We start from the raw sequence: 16,767 nt of genomic DNA on the forward strand, positions 1-16,767 counted from the left end.
CGTGTAAAGCGCGATGGCAAAGTAAAGACTAAAATCAGAAGTGCAAACACAAAGCCTAGGCGCAAAGTGTGATAACAAAGTAAAGACTAAAAGCAAAGGACAAGGATCATAAAACTGTATCCTTGAGCTAAATGCGTACTCGTATAAATATAAATATAAATATATATATATATATAATTGTCTTGTTAATTAATTTAAACTTAATTCAATTGTCCAAGTCCTTCGTACAATCTTTCCCTACCTTGGGGGGTCTTGAAGTTGGGCTTGCCTTCGTGCGTAAGTAATGAAGGGCTTGAGCCGCGAGGCATGAGCGAGATCCATCGTACGAGCTGCAAAAACAAGACGTCAACATGCTATCTCAATCAAAAAAATAGAGAGGACATGGGCACTATCATTGTTCTATCATGAAAAAGGCAAAAGTAGAGGCAGCGTGCCTTTGCGGACCTGTTGTAAGTACAAGAAGCAGAGACAGGGGTTGCAAGCCCCTGCTGTCAGAAAAAAAAATTGGGAGGCAAGCGACCGCACCCCTGTTTGACAATGGTTCATATAGAGGCAGAGGTTGCACCCCTGCCTTCCAAGAGACTAGACAGAGTCAGAAGTTGCGCCCTTGCCTTTTGAAAGCGAGAGTAGGCAGGGGTTGTGCCCCTGCCTAACAAGGTAGAAGAGAGTCAAGGGTAAAGCCTCTGCCTAACAAAGACAATGAGGGAAGCAGAGGGGCTTCGCCCCTGCCTGTCGAAGGAGCAAAGAGCCAGGGCGAGGCCCTTGCTTGTTGGTCACAAAAGGGGAGGCAGGGGGCTTCACACCTGTCTGCCGAAATTAGTGGAGGCAGAGGTGACACCCCTGCCTACTAGAAGAAGAAGACACAGGGAGAGGGCTCGGCCCCTCCCCTGCGAAACTGAGGGTGCAGGTAGGGGTGCTTGTCCCCTCCTCTTGCAAACGAGTGGCATAGGGAGGGGCTTGGCCCCATCCCTGTTAAAGGGTATACAGGGAAGGGGCTCGGTCCCTCCCTTGCATACAGAGGGTACAGGGAGGGGGCTCAACCCCTTCACTGTCGCTGGAGGGTGTAGGGAGCAGAGAGTAGGGAGGGTGATGCAGAGCATTCAGAAGTGGAGTTGGATCCTAATCCAACTCTCCAAACCCGATCCAGGCATCACTACCCGAGGTGGTCCACATGCGTGTAGGGCATCCCTTGTCCTAGTGGACCTACAGTTTAGTCGATGCTTGTCGTGCTCATTTGCTAGATGCTTCGATTCCATTGCATCTTCATAAAATCATAGTTTTTTGGATATTTTACATACATTCTTTATTATATATATATATATATATATATATATATATATATATATATATATTAGAAGCCAGATTCTACAGATCAGGAAAGTTCTGGTGCCCTATAGAATTCTTTTGTGTCCCTAGAGGGTGTATGGGGAACATAGGTAGTTTTTATTTTTCGTAATTGCATTTTTCTAATGCGTTTTTGTGCAGGAGCCAATATACTGTATAATCTGGATCTGGATCTCGATCCATTTCAATGAAGCCCTAGTTGGTGTCATTTGAAGTGGACCATTTTGGTCCTATTTCAAATTTTTGCTTTGACTAGTCCAAGTCAATATGGTTGTTGGACCCTTAATGGGTCTTAGCCAAAAATAGTCCAATCAAACTCGTTTTTGAAGTAAAACTTGGGAAGGTCATACCATCTTTATAATGGCTCTTCCCCAAACTTCAAGCCTTCATGAGGTGGAGGTTGACCAAAGTGGAGGGGGGACAACTTCTTTTTGAAAAAAAAAATTTATGTGGTGGCTGAAAATCTTGGTTGGAAAAGAGATCTTCTTGGTGTGAAAGAAAGTCAATTTTCACTTAGGCGTGTAAGGTGATCTTGTCTAGATCGACCTTGAGAGCTTAGCAAACATTCCTTTTGTTCATGTTGGCTAGTGATTCAAGCTGCAGTTCATGAGGTTTCAGTTCGGTGTCGGCTGCTTCTCAGCGACATCCTATTGTCATCTTCATCCCGATAACAAAATCCCTGGTTCACTTGTTCCTTTATTTCATTTTTTTTATGTGTTTTATCGTTGAATATTGCTTGTGAGTTATACTAGTTTATTTACTGTATTCAAATGAATTATTAGAAGTATTTTATATTACAAATTGCCTCTATTGTTTAAAGGAAATCTCAAATCATTATGAAAGTGTGAAACTTGTTTTTTATTAAGAAACAAGATTTTTTGTTATGAGTTGTCTGGGATGACTCCAAAAAAATGATCGTATTAGCCTCGATATGGGTCGGTTTCTGGAGTTATTTAGCTTCTCGGAAAGCTAAGATGATCATCTACAACTTTGTAGTTAAGGTTATTGCTTTAATCAGCCTTGTGTACCCTTGAAAATTGCTAATAAGGTTTTAGATAGACATGATTCCACTATCACCTCTCTTGGAGAACACAACTAGTGTTGTTCTGGATTTTTCAATTATCTTGAGATTCCCTTCATAAAAAAATAATTTGTTTAATTCTATAGAAAGTTAGAACATTGCTTCAAAACTTTTGTGTTCAAAGTTGTGGTTGAATCCTCGTTTAGGTGTCTCAAAAATATCCATCTTTCTGTTGTTGTCAAATAGTTGGAAATTTAATTCATTTTATCAATATCTCATACCATTTTTTAGAATTCAAAAATTCATAGAGACTCATAAAAACTCAAAAAAAAAATCTTAGCTCATTTGAAAGGTCTGGATCTGACCTACGTTTTCTTAGTTGGTGGTTTTCAGAAAATCTATCGTCTGAGGGGACAAAAACTCTTTGAACAGGCTGTCCACCGAACCCAAAGAACCTATCATAGACTTGATTATAAATCTTAGTTATGAGTTCGTGGAACAGACACCTCTGATTCGAATCCAGTGATTTTAGATTCATTGGAAAGGTGTGTGAGACACGCATAATTTTTCTTTAGATTACCTTTGTCAAAACAGAGTGCACAGGTTCCGAAAACCCTATTTCTCCAAGTCCTATTTGGACTCATCTTCATAAAAAGCTTCTACACATGTTAAGATCCGTTTGGATCATGAATCGATGTTCACTGAGTCTACATCATTTTGGTATCAGAGCCATGTTTTCTACATTTTTCAATTCGACATGATTCCTGGTGTAGTGGAAAGTCCCCCCCCCCCAAAAAAAGGTACCATTCACCATGGGGGGTCAAATGAGCGGTCAAGGTCAAAATAACTTTAATAGAGGAAACAATGATCGTGACTATCGATATGAGGTGCAAGATTTACAGACAACTTGTCCAGACTAATCGTCGAGTTGAATAATTAACTCGTTAGATGGCTGAAAATGCTAGAGTTTAAGATCGATGAACTGAGCAAAGTTCATGCAATTCTCAAGGAACTCATGAGACTCAATCATATGATTCTGATGATGACTTTGAGTCACACTAATAAAGTTCGGAGAGAAAAAATAACCTACAACCGAGGAGATCCCATTGGAATTCTGGCTTACGATTTGATATCCCAGAATTCAAGGGGACTGAAACTCTTGAAGAATTCTTAGATTGGATTAGTGAAGTTCGAGAAATCCTTGAATTTAAAGAAGTTTTAGAGGATCATCGTGTGGGATTAATATCCCTCAAATTGAAAGGTCGAGCTGTAGCCTGGTGGCGTCAGCTCAAGCAAACACATAGACATCAGGATTGTGCCCTGATTGAGCATTGAGAGCACATAGAGCAGAAACTCTGTGCTTAATTTTTAACATTGAACTATCACCGAGAACTATATCAAAAATACCAAAGCCTGAAACAAGGAACCCGTTTGATGGACCAATACATAGAAAAATTTTATGATATTGTTGCACAAAATGACATCTGTGAGAGTGAAGAATAACTCGTATCGAAGTATATTGGAAGATTGAACTTCCAATTACAAGATATGTTGAATTTTGTAGAGTGATGGACTGTGTCTGAGGCACATCAAAAGGCACGCCAATGAGAAAGGTCTACCCAAAGGAAGACCTTAGCTAGGCTTGGTCTTGTGACTAGACCAACAATGTGGGTCCCAACAGTCCTCATTGCAAAAGTTATCTCACCCTACCATCACCCTAATGCATCCAACCCATCTAGGGTTACAAACCAGAATGGCCTGATAGGAAATCAGACAAGAACCACTAGCTCGAGTACCCCCATCAAGTGCTATACTTATGAAAAACTCGATCATAATTCTACAGAATGTCGTGGCAAAGCCTTATTTGTTGATGGAACTTATGAGGAAGATGATGCTCAATTTGATATCGAGTTTGATCCTATTTATGATCTTGAGATTGAATCCTTTGAAGAAGAACATGAAGAGTAATGTGTGGATGAGGAAGTGTCGTTGCCTGATAGAGGCAAATCACTCATTATTAGGCAAATTTGTTTAGCCCCATGATAAGAAACGAATGATCATTGGCTAAGAACTCACATCTTTGAGTCTGCTTGTACCATTAATGGGAAAGTATACAGATTCATCATAGACTCCAGTTATTGTGAGAACGTGATTTCGGTTGAAGTCATGACCAAGTTAGATTTGAGTTGTAAGACTCATTCTCGTCCCTATCAGATGTCTTGGCTCTAAAAGAGTGTTGATGTTTGTGTCAACCGGCAATGCTTGGTCAAATTCTCCATTGAAAACATTTATTTCGATCAAGTCTGGTGTGATATACTCCCCATGGATGCGAGTCATATCATTCTCATAAGACCATGACAATATGATCGTTCTGTTATCCATAATGGTCGATCTAGCTCATACTCATTCACATTCGAAGGACGGAAGATTCATTTGAAATCGTTCAAGGATTTATCACCTTTGTCTTTGTCATCTTCATCTGCTTTATCATCTTGTACTTCTTCTACCACTCAAATCTTCTACCTTACTTCATCCAAACATGCTCCTTCGAAAATCAAGCTTTTGAGTGCTTTTATTGCTAGACATAAGCTCCAAGAGACATTGAATCAATCTAGCATATGTTATTTCATGTTCTCAGTTGATTCTGATTCATCGCATGGTGAGTCAAAGTTTGACACCATAGATCCTAGAATCACACCCCTATTAGAAGAGTTTCATAAAGTCTTTTCCGATGAATTACCCCCTCTGCGAGAAGTCCAACATTATATTTATTTACATCTTGGCATGGTATTGCCCCATGCCCCACATTATCGTATGAGTCCTACGGAGTATGAAGAACTTTGTAGACAAGTTGAAGAATTATCGATTAAGGGTCACATTCATGAAAGTCTTAGTCCATCTGCGATTTCTGCCCTTCTTGTGCCCAAGAAGAATAGAATGTGGCAGATGTGCATTGATAGTCAAGCTATCAATAAAATAACCATCAAGTATAGGTTCCCTATTCCAAGATTGGATGACTTATTAGACCAACTAACTGGTTCAGAAATATTTTTTAAGTTAGATCTGCGCAGCAGATATCATCAAATACTAGTTAAGCCTGACGATGAATGAAAAAATGCATTCAAAACTCATGATGGTCTCTATGAATGGATCGTAATGTCATTTGGCCTATCCAATGCTCCATCTACCTTCATGAGAATCATGAATCAAATTTTCTGACCTTACATCAACAAATTCCTGGTTGTTTATTTTGATGACATTCTCATATATATTAAAACCAAACTTGAGCATCTAGAACACCTAGAAAGATAAAAAAACCCAGAAAATATAGGAAAGATTTTAGAAGAATATAATGGTATAGATAAACAATGAGAAAGAGGAAAGATTGATTTTTCCTAGTTAAGGTGCATATATATAGGTGAAGGATGGTGGATGAGTGCATAGGTGAATCAGCTGACCATATGCATAGATAAAATGTCAAAGGCTCCATTATTTTTTTCCTTTTCAATAGGAGAAAGAAGAGTTTTTTGATAGATAAATCATTCCCTCATGGATGAAATATACATTGAATGCATTTGTCCCATTGTGGACATCTTCAAATAAAGTTCAAGTTCTAAAATCCATAAAAATCCAAAAATGCAAGAAAAACTTCATAAAAATGTGCAAAACCAGAAAACAACCCTAATAAGCATAAAAAATTGGCAAAATGTCCAAAGAAAATGAACCATTGCAATCATTGAGAAATTTATAAAACTCAAAAAATGTCCAAAGAAAATGAAAGAAAATCATGTAAATGCACAAAACTCTTTAAAAATTTTTAAAAAAATTGTCTAGAAGCTCCTAAAAATTAATAGAATTCTTTTAATAAAATGTGGTCGAGCAAAATTCCCCAAAGTGATTCTTGTGTTTTAAAGAACATGATCATCTCTTCATTCATCACCTTCGAATGATCTTTTCTCATCTTTCGACAAGCCTGATCTTTGTCGGTTTGTCCTTTTGGACAAAACCTCTCGTTCCAATGCACTTTAATATTTGTTGGAATTCTTCCTACTTTAAGAATCTATATACGTCCTTCGATCCACTAATTGTTCATTGTAACTTGTCTTTTTATTATTGGAGATTTTTTTTTTCTGGCAAAGCCTGTGCACTGCCATTATGTTCAACAAAACCTCCATCTAACATGGATAAGCTTTGCAAACCCTCTTGTGAAAAAAGTTTCTAACCTTGTCTTGAGATCCACTATGTGACCCGGTAAGACCTTGGCTCACATGGATGAGCGTCAGGGCCCTTAAGTGGATTGCCGACATGTCTCTAATTGCATACATCTTCGTCATTGTTTTTGTTCTTTTTCCTGATTCTTTTTATAAGGTGTTTCTATATTTTGTCTAGAGCGAATTTAGGTGTGTGCCAAACTTTTTGTTATCAATCAAGATTCGCTCGCTCAATAACAAAGATGAGCATTTGTCGACACTTAAATTTTTTTAGGTTTTTCGAACCAACCCCGATATCATGTCATGACTCATCAGAAATCAGGATGTGTTTATTCACATTCCATGAGATTCAGATTGTGAACCTTTTATACTTTGTTATTCATCTATAATATGAAGTATCATAAGACAAGGAGTTTTCTATCATCCCAATCCATCACCATGCATACTCAATAATTTTTAAAAGGGTATTTTCAAAGATCCATTTGATAAAATTTATTTCAAAGAATATGCCTAAAGGTTTTCAGTGCTTTTGGGTCTTTTTTGAAAGAAATCCAGTTTATCCTAAACATAGACCTATGAAAGAATATTCTTAACTTTTTCAACCAAAAGTAGAGGTTTTTAACTTTTCAACTGATAAAAAATCACTTAGAATCGACATGTGAAAAGTTATAGCTAAAACATGTTTTTGGTTTTCAAAATAACCTATTTAGAAAGTAGATCCTACTTTGAGAGACTTTTTAACCTTTCAAATGATTGAATTCGAATTAAATTATAAAAGATTGTTCGTAACCTAGGATGTTAACTTTCCAATGCACCAGACCATTTATCAAATGAATTTATAAATATCAAGATATAGGCATTTTTATGCGAGTGTATTAGAGTGAGTACAAACTATTTTGGGTTTCTAACATGATTCAGACCCAAATCCATTTGAATCAATGCCAGTCTCATAGGTTGACATTGATATGTCCAGTCTAAACCAGATTTGGACATGAACATACCCAATTTGGGTCCAGATCTAATAGATCAATGCCAATCTCACAGTCTGGTGCTGATCTATATGGGTATGTACTAGATTCATAGTCGATCAGGGTCCAGATCCAATAAATCAACACCAATGTGACAAACTGGCACCAATGTATTTGGGTCTAGACTAGATCCAGATCCAAATGGACCCAATCTGGGTCTAGATCCAAAGGATTAACACAAGTCTCAAAGACTACCATTGATTAGTTTGGGTTATGGACCATATCTAAATCCAACCCAACCCAAGTTGTGGGTGATCAGTGCCTAGTCTTCACAACTGGTGGCAATTCTCTAGATTTGGATCATATCCAAACCTGATTCAACCCAGATCCAGTCTGTTATGAGGGGATCAAAGCCCATCATATAGATTGGCATCGATCCATGATCAACATCAGTCTTTTAAACTAGTGTCGATCTTGGGTGGGTAATTCAACGGAAGCTTGTAAATACTCCCTTATTTGCTCATTTTGACACATCTTGAACTTAGGTGAGCTTCTCCACTTAAGTGCTTTGGTTTTAATGGAGAATTAGAAGCGTCCACCTTTCTCCTTTCTTTCCTTTTCGTTGGGGAGTAGCCTCACTCATGTAATTTCTTATTCCTTTATTCTTAGGGTATGTAGTTTTCTCTAGGTAGCTTAGTTTTTCTAGGCTAATTTTTTCACTTGGATGGCCACCAAGTTGCGAAATAAGGTGCTTAGCACTTTTCCTGTAAGACCCACAATTTTTTAGCAAAAGTTTTGAATAAATTCATGATGCATTTTCAAGAGAAAATAGCATATAAACCTAAAATATGAATCAAATCAATATCAACGAACAAGTTATACTTAGGACATTTGCATCTTCATGAATATATGCTCAAACAATTAGAGATCCATAACTTCCTCTCACAGTAAAATTAGGAGATTTGTATGAGCCAACTTTCTTAGTTACGTCGATACGAAGAGAACGACATACTAAAAAATTTTCAGAAAATTTATCGAAAACCCAAATTTTTTATAAGACCCACAAAATATTTCATTAAATATTCCATGTGGGCCTCACACCAAATGAACCTCTAATCTTTATCTAGAAAGACAATGGCAAACAGAGAAAAAGGAAACTTGGAAGAGAAGTTTTCTTTGGCTATAAATAGCCCCCTTTCTTTGATGTGGACTCGATAAGAACTGATCCATGATCCAAGATCCGAATGGATCTCAATACGCGCGAAAGTTTTTTCATTAAGATGAGTCTGAATAAGACTCTGGAGATAAGGTATTTGGGACCCGTGTGCTCTGTTTCGACGGATAATGTCTAAAGGAAAGTTGTGTCTGTCTCACACACCTTTCCAACGAATCCAAAATCACTGGATTCGAATCAGGAATGTCTGCTCCATGGACTCAAAACTGGGACTGATAGTCAAATCTGTGACAGGCTCCTCAGGTTCAGTGGACAACCTGTTTGAAGAGGGTTTTGACTCCTCAGACGATGGAGTTTGCAAAAATTTTCAACAGATGAACTGAAGGTCTAATTTAGACCTTTCCATAAAGCTATGGTTTGGAATTTTTAGGTAATCCTACGGGTGTCTACAAATTTTTAAAGTTTCTGATTTGTTAGGTTTCAACTGTCGTAACCCACGACAGAAGGTTCTATTCAATCATTCAAATCACCCCAGATTCAGGTACTTAAATGAGAGTTTTGGAAGAAACCCCAAACTTTACTAATGTGTAAAAAGATGTTAGCTAACCAGACTAATTTTTAGATTTAAAAATCTCACAGTAAAACTCCAAATATTAAAAAATTACGAAATCATATGCAGAATTCTACAACAGAAAATCTCATGCTCAGTTCTACGGTAGATGCATAAAGATTGACACTTTTGAGTTACAATATGAATCAACAAAAATGGTAAACATGAAATTTATAGACCATTGTCTTAGCTTTCGACAGAATCAAAGAAATCAAATTTTTATGGAGGGAATCGTGAGAAATTCCTAAAATATGGAACACTGTTCACAGTGTTCTGGATGGGATAGGGTCTGAGAGATTCTGTCCAAATGACTGCTTGAAATTGATTTTTTGGGATCCTTCTAGGCGAATCAGGCCATGACTTCAACAACAATGTTGTAGGTCCATATCTTAGCTTTTCAAGAAGCCCAAGAACACCAGAATCAAACTAGTATCTTTGCATATACAGACAATTCTTTGGAGTTGCCTTTTACAACTCCAGAACCGAGAATCAATTTTTTTTTACAGAACTTAAAATTAACACAACCACAATTTGTAGGATGTTAAAACAACTTCATTGACTCTTAAGAACATAAACAACATCAAACTTCATTCTCTATTCATTTAGAATCAACTGCATGTTATGAAAGTTGCATAAAGTAAGAATAAGTTCGAAACTTAAGAACAAGATTTCGAGAAATCAAACAAGGCTCGGCTGTTGACAAGGGAAAAATGTAAAGGTGCAGCAGTCGGATTCTTCACCAAGTGACAAGTGGGGTGAAGGTGCAAACTCCTCTAGGATGCAACTTCCGTAACTTTCACCAACAAGGTCCTCCACAAAACAAAACTCCTCCTCTCCTTTACCAACCAAAAAGAAGAATGCTTACAACTCGCTCTTCACAAAACCTCCACCATTTATTATCTCTCTTTTTTTTTGTCACAAAACAAGAAGAAGACCCCCCCCCCCCCCATGGTTAACCACCATGGTCTCTTAAGGCTTGTTGGAGGGTGGAATGATGATGCCACCCCCAAGCCTCAATCATTCCAAAAGGGGGGTGGGCTTCTCCAAGTTGCTGCCCACTTGCCCAATGCATGGGCTTCTTTTGAGAATGAGTATTATTACCCCTCCAACAGCCCTCTTTGACTTCCTACAGTCATACTGATTAAAAGGGGGGTTATATATATCCAACCCAAAGCGGTGCCAATTAGGGTTTGGATTGAATTGGATCTTAGATAAGATCCAAGATCCAATTGATATTTTTGCTTCAAAAACCCTTCACAATATTGATTTTTTTTTAAATAAAAAAAAACTACCTTGAGTACCCCATGCACCCTTTAGTGCCACAAAACAATCCTACAGAGCACTAGAACTATCCAGATCTGTAGAATCTGGTACCTAAAAAAATAAAATTATATAGAATAAGGATTGACAACAAAATGTCCAAAACGTGATTCCACGAAGAGCGTAATGGAATCAAGCGAAGGATCAAGGCGAGCATCGACTAAATTGTGAATCCACTAAGACAAGGGATGACTTGCAAGTGGGTGAATCACCTCGGGTAGCGATGCCCGAATCAGGTCTAGAGAGTTGGATTGGGATCCAACTCCGCTTCTGAACTCTGAACCTCTGGATGCTTTGCATTATCCCCCTTAGGTTGAAAATGCTTTATCCTCAAAGTCGGCTCCTTGTTCCTGGCATCACCATGGTACATCTTCAAGTGTTTGACATTGAACACGTTCGAAGTCTTGAATTGAGGTGGCAGCTGAACCCTATAAGCATTAGAATTAATGATATCAGTAACTGCACATGGACCAATGTGCTTAAGCGTCAACTTACCATGTAATTCATAAGGCAAACATTCTTTAGTAAGAGTTATTCATACCAGATCTCCAACTTCAAAAAATACTTGTCGATGCTTCTTGTCATAACTTGATTTATACTTACTTATACTGTCTTGAAGCTTCAAATATACATGTTCATTAATATCTTGCAGAAAAAAAATATGATCTTGAACAGAGTTTAAAACAAGACCAACAACATGAATAGGAGTTAAATCAACATGAGAACATGGATTAAAACCATAAAGAATAGTGAAAGGGCTAAATCCAGTAGAATGATTCACAGACTTATTGAAAGCAAATTTGGCTTGTGCAAGTATTTGAGACCATGTCTTAGGTTTATCATTAATTAAGGCTTGCAATAGGTTTCCTAAAGATCGGTTAACAACTACAGTTTGATTGTCAATCTGTGGATGATGCACAATACTAAATTGGAGGTGGGTTCCTAATTTTTTCCATAATTGTCGCCAAAAATGCCTTACAAATTTAACATCTTTATCAGAAGTGATAGTTTTCAGAATGCCATGTAATTTATAATTTTTTTTGAAAAATAAATCTGCAATGTGAGATGCATCCATGGTTTTTCGACATGGAATAAATTGGGTCATTTTTGTATATTGATTGACGACCATAAAAATAGAATCAAGACCATGAGTGGTCTTAGCCAACCCTAAAATAAAATCCATGGTTATATATTGCCAAGGTTTTTTAGGAATAGGTAAAGGCAAATATAACCCTGCATTGGTGATGTTTCCTTTAGTGATATGACACGCATGATATTATTCTAAAAATTTATTCACATCCTTTCGACTATGGGGCCAAAAGTAGGTTGAAGAAACCAACTGCATAGTTTTATCACGACCAAAATATCCCTCATTATGTATCTCGGAAATTAAATGGTGTCTTAGGGAGCAGTCTGGTATACAAAGCGAATTGCCTTTAAATAAAAACTTATAGACTAGAGAGAAATTATCATGAGGATGATTATTCACTTTCATTAATAATTTTTGAAAACCCTATATTGCTTTTGAGTTGTAGTGGATTATTTCCTGAATATTTGGAATGAATGTTTGAAGTATGCATGTTATTAAGTGATTCTACTATTCACTAAAATATCCAGTTAGATTTGTTATTTCACAATTCAGTTTCCAGTCAAAACTCGAATTCCTGAATCCCGAGTTATCTGGAATGACTAAAAAAATGATCATGTCAGCCTCGATATTAGTTGGTTTCTAGCATTCTTTAGCTTTCCAGAAAGCTAAGACAATTATCTACAACTTTGTAGTTGAGTTTATTGCATGAATCAACCTTTTATATCCCTGAAAAGTACTAACAAAGTTTCAATCTGATAAGAATCCACTATCACTTGTTTGGTTCAGAACACACCCAAAGATGTTTGGCATTTTATAATTATCTTGAGATTCTCTGCATAAAAAAATGATTTGTTTAATTTTGTGGAAAGCTAGAACCTAGATCTAAAACTTTCATGTTCTGAGTCATAGCTGAATTCTCATTTAGGTATCTCAAAAATATCAGTTTTTTATTGTTATTGAATAGTTGAAAATTTGATTCATTTGATAATATCTCATACAATCTTCAGAATTCAAAAATTTGTAGAGATTTGTAAAAAACTCAGAAAAATCCAAATCTTAGTTCGTTGAAAAGGTCTGAATCTGACCTACGTTTTCTCAGTTGATGATTTTTGCAAACTCTACTATTTGATGAGTCAAAAACCTCTTAGAACATACTATCCACAGAGTCCAAAAATCTATCATAGATGTGTCTATCCATCTCAGTTCTGAGCCCGTGGAACAGACAAATATGATCTGAATCCAGTGATTTTGGATTCGTTGGAAAGGTGCATGAATCATGCATAACTTCTCTTTGGACCACCTCTATTAAAACAGAGTGCACAAGTCCCAAAACACTTATTTTTTTTAGTCCTATTCATACTCATCTTTGTGAAAGCTTTTGTGTGTGTTAAAATCCGTTTGGATCTTGGATCAGTGTTTACCGAGTCTACATCACTTTTTTTCTAGCGTCAACACTTAGATAAAAGATTTTAAGATATTTCAAACTCTAAGGGTCAACTCTTATTTATAGAAATCCTGAATGAGATACAGACCTGGGGTTTTCTGGATTTTAATCCAACCCAAATGGATTTGTTCTTATCCTCATGGGGATACGACTCATCCAAGAAGGGTCGCACACGAAATGCACAGAGGAAGGTTGAGTCCAACTAGGACACACTTCTTTTGAGAGGTTTATCTACTCAGCTAATAGGACTAGACTGCAAAGCTAGTTTATCATCCCATGCGAGACCACATACTACGTTTGTCGTTCGATGTGGGACTACAAAGTTGGTTTGCCATTCAATAGATGGGACCACAAACTAGGTTTGTCGTCCCATCTGAAATGGGGGCTTTTATGTTCTGTTTTGTAGGGGTTCTCTTCCTTGATCCCTAGGTTTATCATTTTAGGGATTTTGTAGAAACTTTTGGGTGTCTACATTTGACTTTGCTTGTTCATATCATCCTGAGAGGGCCATAAATTACTTAAGGGTTCACAATCAACTGAGATGCTTGGCTAGAGTTCAAGCTTGATACACGATCATGTCGCACTTGCTTGATTGATTGGTTAGCTAAGCTTGAGCTTCGTTCAGAATTTATTTGTGAACAAAAATGCCTAAGCATATTTGGATTTAGATAATCTTGGCTTATTAAAGTTTTGTTTTTACTCTTAGATGACAAAAGATGCATTTTTCTTCGTGTTTATAACTATTTGAAATATCTTTTTCCTAGCCCCCTTTTCTGCACCTCAAAACAAATGAATGTCCATATAAACATAGCTTGAACAAAACAAGTTTTAATGTGGTTGGTTAAGCTCATTTCTAGGACAAGAAGTATTGAGTGGAGCTAAGTCATGAGACTCGGGATCATCTCACCTCATGCGCAGTGTTAACTATTATAATGTAATAAATGCTATTTTGTTACATTTGGTGATTCATATAACATAGTAATAATATCTTGTTCCGGTTGATGGCGCTAGTATGATTGCCAACAAAAGGCAATAATTGGAGAAGGTGGTAGAATAACAACAAGGACCGTACTATCTTTGCAAAATGTTATGTTTTCGGAAATACCCATCAATTTGATAAAATCTTCTGCATATTTAAAATTTTGATTTTTTTATTTTTTAAAGATATTTTTACCCTTATACAAATACAACACGACTTTCACTACTCTTTCCCAAAATATGTGAACCACTATTAAAACATCTGTTTTTTTTATTTTAAATGTGGTGACTGTTTATTGATCAGTGCATCCCATTTAGGTAGCTATGGATTAAGCTACTACTATTTTTTTGTAAACACGATAGTATTTAGTTAAAGAAGGTTTATACATTTTGGGTATCTTCACAACCATGAGTTGAGAAGGTCCCCAAAATGTGTAAACTTTCTTTAACTAAATGCTCTCACATTTGCGAATATCATGACATTTGCACGCGAATGTCCTCACACATTTGAGAATGTACTCAAAAAAAAAATCACAAGCAGGGGAACGTTCGACATTCACAACTCATATTCTCTTGCCTGTGCTGTTTTTTTAGCGGAGGTTCGCACATTTTGCAGACATTCGTAAGTAAGAGTTGAGAAGGTCATACTATATTTACGGATGGGTAAAAATATCTTAAAAAAATTGAAAATCAAAATTTTGGATATGTGGAAGATTTTGACAAATTGCTAGTTATTTCGAGAAACATACCATTTTGCAAAAACATCACGATCATTTTTTTGAATCCTAATCTCTCTTTCTCTATTCAGTCTCTTTGTTAATTCAAAATATCAAAAAACAAACCTTGTAATGATTTTTAAATAGATAGAAATATATGGTGAGCTGGTTTAGGTAAAACCTAGTTGTTAAATGGTGAGACATTTTGTGGTGTTGTGGTTAAATTATTACATAGTGAAAAAACTTTAGCTAATATTCATTATAAAGCTTAAGGAGTACAATAAATTTCAACTAATAAATTCTTTAATAAATACAACAGTTTTTCAACAAACTGTTCAGTGCCTCATAAATTGGACCTTGCAAATTAATCTCCATAGTTTATTTGTAGCCATCTCATCTTGCTAGTCCAACATGTGCTATGCCTACTATCCATCTTATTTATATCCACAAGGTGTGATATTTGACCTAGTCCGGTACATTAAATCCAATATGAGAATCAATGATACGACTGAAAGACAAGCAAACTTGGCACACATTTTGGATGGGTCACGATGCAGTCATCTTTGACCTACCAAAAACACTTGGTTTGGATGGTTTAGGCTGAGTCAATAGCCTAAAATTGGCCCAAAATAGATTGGGCTGCCCATGGCTTATGAGTTGCCCAACCTAATCAAATGACTAACACTAGGCTGGGTCAGATTGACCTTGCTCAACTCGTTTCTTTTGGGATACCTGACCAGCCTATTATGGGCTAAAGCCTGATCAAACCCAATTTAACCTTTCAGCTTGAGCCTAGCCATAGCTCATTGGAAGCCAAAACCTAGTATGTATGAGTGAGTGCGTCTTGTCGATCGAACAACCCAATGTCCAACTTGGTTGAGAATATGAGAGCCCAAATTCATTCATATGAATGGTTAGAACCATGAATTATAGGGATGTAAATGGTTCAGATTTGGGTCTGATGTAGTCAATGCCATATCCTAAACGAAAGCTTATACCAAACTTGAGTTTTCAATGCATCACATTTGAAAAAATATTATTCGTGATCGGGTTGTTCTTAGGATTATTTTTGTATGCAAGACCCCATAATATGGGATGTCCTATTCTTTAGAGACGGTAAGAAAGTAGTACAATGAAGCCAAGACTCTAATTCAATAATTCTGTTCTATATACAAATATGAGCAAATTATAAGAACATGAAATCAATATTAATGTACAAGTGCCTAGCCCATAAGAACAGACCTAGGCAACCAACTTTACATGAAAAGAGTTGAGTATAGAATACCTTCAATGTTAGTGTGCCTTATAGGTTGATCTCTTACAAAAACCTCTTTCTAAAACGTTAAAAGAGTGTAAAACATTAAAAAAAATACAAAAAAAAAGAATGAGCAAAACACAAGAAAGAATAATGTATTCATGCTAACACTTCGAATCCATAGAGAGATGACAGGTTATGGTAGAGGTTAGAAGAAAAAAACATGCGCTAAAAAAAATCAATACTTACCTATAGACTTATAGCAAGATGGCAGACTCTCATCATACGCCTATGAAGGCTGATGTTGGATAGATTGTGGCATCCCTCATTGACCAAAAAGTTACAAAACCTATGGTTGTTAGGTCTCAAGTCAAAGGATGACAAAAGTGAGAGAGTCAATTGAGTCCAATATTAAATAAAATCTGACCTGTTGACATTCCTATCAAACTTGGCCATGATACATAACAAATTACTCATCAATTTACACTATGTAATGATTGCACTTATTCAACAAAGTTCATTTCCATATTTACTCTTTACATGCATTTCTAAGTAAACAAACCCAATGTTTAAAATCAAATATGCAATAAAGAAAAGATTAAGATCAATTACAGTTAGGAAATTGATTAACTAGAG

Source organism: Nuphar pumila, chromosome 2 (assembly GCF_984573655.1).
Source record: "Nuphar pumila chromosome 2, dmNupPumi1.hap1.1, whole genome shotgun sequence".
Taxonomy (NCBI): Eukaryota; Viridiplantae; Streptophyta; class Magnoliopsida; order Nymphaeales; family Nymphaeaceae; genus Nuphar; species Nuphar pumila.